Source organism: Fundulus heteroclitus, unplaced genomic scaffold (genome assembly GCF_011125445.2).
Source record: "Fundulus heteroclitus isolate FHET01 unplaced genomic scaffold, MU-UCD_Fhet_4.1 scaffold_339, whole genome shotgun sequence".
In the NCBI taxonomy this organism is placed as follows: Eukaryota; Metazoa; Chordata; class Actinopteri; order Cyprinodontiformes; family Fundulidae; genus Fundulus; species Fundulus heteroclitus.
Genome location: NW_023396749.1, coordinates 89,499 through 93,698, shown reverse-complemented (window position 1 = coordinate 93,698; position 4,200 = coordinate 89,499). Strand labels below are relative to the sequence as shown.

Genomic DNA, 4,200 nt, shown 5'->3' with positions numbered 1-4,200 from the left:
TATATATATATATATATATACTGTATGTATAGGCTATATACACAGACACCGGTCTACAGACAACAGCACTGATCTACATAGGAGCAAAACTATATACAGACAAGTAAGAGCAGAGGTGCTCATAACAGCATTTAAAAATTATATATTACAAACCGCAATCTGGGGGGGAAATAAATCAACAAAAAACCTAACGCATCTAAGAATCAAATACATTACAAAATCATAGCAAAAACTGTATAATATCCCCCCCACCACAAATCATGTCTATCCAGTAATTTAGGACCATTTTGTTTGTTTTTGGTGTTTAATGTACTTTTCTCTACTTTCATCCCTGCTACCCATTAGCACATATTGTGTTTATGCCAGAAAAACTGTGACTGTAAAGCATGGGGATTATCTATCATAATATCTTACTTATGGAAGGTAATTCCCCAGGATCTGGTTTCTAGTAGGCCTATCCTTTTATTTGCGCACCCATAAGCGGAGTAAAAGTCGGGCTTCCTGGGACGTAGCTCTGGAAGTTTGCTTACTTTCAATACAAAATCGAAATTATATATTAAGTTAGACAATAATTTAATTCAATCAATTGGTCCCATGTAGCCCCTAAAGGGGTGACGTTTTCAGTCAGCTGATTTATTTGGAAATCGGGTGAGAATTCACCGGCTTCAGAGTGTCTGAAAACATAAAGTAAATTTTTCTGAATTGACATGTATTCTCTCTGAGCGCAGCTTGGTCTGACCTAAGATGGCCGCTCTGTCGGCACGCCTCTCACCCGAGGACGCGGCGTCTACGTATTCATGTCTGTAGTACAATCCATCCAGAGACCCCGCCAACGACGCCATCTTCTTCGCCAGACACGAGGTCGACGGTGGCGGACTTCCAGAGTTCCACCTCGTCATCCGCTAGCACACCCTGTCTCGATTCCAGCAGCTGTAAAAAAATAAATAAATAAATAAATAAAATAAAATAAAAATGAATAAGTACTGTGCGATGGGATGCACTGCGTATGGACACAACACATCTATCAATGCACCTGAAAAATAGTCACCAAATAAAGTCTTACCCTCTTTCTTCTAGCTCGACTCCGAGCTGAACTCTTGGCAGCTTCAGCTCCTGCGTACCGTCTCAATACATCTTACAAGCGGCTGGAAAACAATTAAATGAGAGTGGTATGAATAAAAATCAAACGCAAGTCAAAGTAACAAGGAAGGAGAAAACAGTAAAACAAGTCACTTACACACAATGTTGTCTTTATCAACATCGTGTAAATCTGGACTTGCATATATTGCTCTGTGCAAATAGGAGGTCACCGCCTCATTATGAGGCGAGATTAGTCTGTGAAAACAAAATGTACAGTTATGATCGGTATCTATCCGTATCTATTTTCTTTTACCACAGAATGAACGCATATTCTTTAAATCTTACCCTTGCTCCGGTTCATAGCGCCTGCAATTTGTCTCCGAGTTGTGAAGACGGCGTCCTGCTTACTGAGAATCACAAAAAATACACTTTAATAAAGCTTGTTCTTGCAAGTTGAAGGCGAGTTGAACGCGAGACGTCGTCCAGCCATTGATCACTTACCAGCAGTTGTGGTTTTATTTCATCTTCAGGCTCAGAAGAGGACATGAACACACAGTAGCGGAGCGCTCAGCACGTTTTTCTTCTTCTTCTTCTTCTTCTTCTTCTTCTTCTTCTTCGTGTGGGAGGAGTGTGAGTGGAGGAGAAGGGAGAGAGCGTGAGTTATCTGTTTGAGTGTTTTTTTCCTACTTTTTTCTATCTTTCACAGGGTGTATGTAAATATTGTGTATATAGGTGTTTGTTGTGATTTTTGGATTTTGTTGGTGGGTTTTGTGGGTTTTGGAGCCGTCGGGTGTTGCCCGGCGGCAGGTCGGCGTTTTGAACGCCATGGTGGTTGGTGGTGGGGTTTTCTCCACGCTGACACGGAAGAACGGCATCAAGGTGGGTGCTGGTTCTCCGTGCAGCGTGGAGGAAGTTTGTTTGGCGGTGGGGGAGGTTATTGGTCATGGTGCGATTAAGTCTGCGGCCCGAATGAACGGAGCGGTGGTCTTGTTTGTGGAGAAGGTGGAGCAGGCACACCTGTTGGTCGAGACGGGCATCTCCGTGAACGGCTCGTTCCTGCAGGTGTTGCCGCTCGTGCAGCCCACTACAAAGGTTATTTTGTCAAATGTCCCTCCCTTCGTCAGTGATGAGTTCCTCGTCAAGGAGTTGTCTCGACATGGAAAATTAGTTTCTCCTATTAGAAAAATATTGTCAGGATGTAAATCACCATTGTTAAAGCATGTCGTTTCGCACAGGAGACAGCTTTACATGATTTTAAATAAGCGTGACGAGGAACTCAATCTGTGTTTTAAAGTTAAAATCGATGATTTTGACTATGTATTGTTTGCAACATCTTCAAACATGAAGTGCTTTGGTTGCGGAGGGGAGGGACATTTGATAAGAATGTGTCCAAACAGAGCCGGGTCGGCTCCGTCAGACACAGCGGAGCAGCAGCCTGCAGCAGCCGGGGAGCGGGTGGGTGTGTCCGGCGAGGCTGGAGCTCCTGCCGCGGTGGAGGAGTCTGGCGCTGCGGGGAACTCCAGCGTAACCGCGGAGGAACCCGTGGCGTCTGGCCCGGTCGCTGGAGATCAGGAAGAAAATTTGGTGGAAGACAAGACTGTGGAGGAAGCATCTAATTTACAAAAGAGTGATTGTGTGGTGAATGAAGGCAGCACGGTGGTGTGTGGTGGTGGAGAAACTTGTGTGACTGGTGAAGAGGGGGAGGATCAGGGTGAAATGGAGCAGGATGGTATGCGTGGCGATCAGGGAGAGAAAGGTGGAGGGGAGGTGATTGTGGAGGAGCCTGTGGAGGAGAAAGGCGAGGGGGAGCAGGTGATGGAACTGGAAGCTCCTAAAAGGCGTAGTAAAAGGAAAAACGTGGTGGCTGCTGTGCAGGCTAGCAGGCAGGTCAGCAAGCTGACCACAGAAAGGAAAGTCATTTCTGACAGCAGCGATAGTGATGGCGAGCTGTCTGACAGCAGCGTGGTGTCTCTGTCACAGAGCAGCTGTGGAGAGACAAGATATCCTGTAGAATCGTTTTTAACTTTTCTGCAACAAACAAAAGGTTTAAGAGGGGTAAAAGTTGAAAGTTATTTTCCTGATTTGAGAACTTTTTATTTTTCAGCCAGACACATTATTAGAAACAAGGAAGAGGTTGGTCTTACAGAACAACAAGTTTACAGATTGAAAAAAGTTATGAGTAAAGTTAGAAAGCAATTTTGAATCTCATGAAATGCACATGCACTTTAATATTCTGTATAGCTGTTTGGTATGTTGCTTTTAATCTCTCACCCATTATGGATTCTTTTAAAATAGCATCCTTGAACATCAATGGGGCTAGAGAGGCAGTAAAACGAGCACAGATTTATCAAACAATAAACCATAAAAGAATTGATGTTTTATTTTTGCAAGAAACTCATAGTGATTCTTTAATAGAAACAGACTGGGGTAAAGAGTGGAGGGGGGAGGTCATTTTAAGTCACGGCACCTCCCAGAGTGCAGGGGTGGGTTTCCTGTTCTCCAGAGCTTTCACCCCAAACTCTACAGAAGTTGAGCACGTCGTTCAGGGGAGGTGTCTTTTAGTCAAAGCAAAGTTTGATCATTTTAACCTTGTTTTTATTAATATTTATGCTCCCATCACCAATGCAGAGAAAAAGCGTTTTTTTGAAAAAATTGGGGAAATGCTGGGTGATTGTGGGTCGGAAGATTATGTTTTTATTGGTGGGGATTTTAATTGTACGGAAAACGAGTTTTTAGATCGTAATCATGCAGAGCCGCATTCAGCGGCCCAACATGCTCTGCGGCAGCTGGTCTCGTCTCACGGCCTAGTGGACATATGGAGGAGGATGCATGCAGGCTCCAGGCAGTACACATGGTCTCATATTAAAGAAAACCGAATCACTTTAGCTCGTCTTGATCGTTTTTATTGTTTTAAACACCATTTTAACGTGTTTAAAACATGCCAGATTTTACCAGTGGCTTTTACCGATCACTCGTTGCTTTTAGGTAGTGTTTTTATCAGAAACATTTTACCTAGAAGCGCTTACTGGCATTTTAACTCAGCTTTAACTTATGATCTGGGTTTTAAAGAGATTTTAGGTTATTTTTGGACGGGTTTTAGACAGAGAAAGTCTGATTTTA

At 43.5% G+C, this 4,200-nt stretch overlaps 1 long non-coding RNA gene across 1 annotated transcript; it reads right to left on the bottom strand.

Annotated features, from left to right (window-relative positions):
- Nucleotides 1-1,243: 1,243 nt before the first annotated feature.
- On the bottom strand, nt 1,244-1,664 carry LOC118559681. The gene is made up of 3 exons (XR_004928960.1): nt 1,582-1,664; nt 1,426-1,487; nt 1,244-1,335 (listed from the first exon to the last, which is right to left on the bottom strand). It is a non-coding gene; the product is annotated as an uncharacterized LOC118559681 (long non-coding RNA).
- Between the last annotated feature and the right edge of the window lie 2,536 nt (nt 1,665-4,200).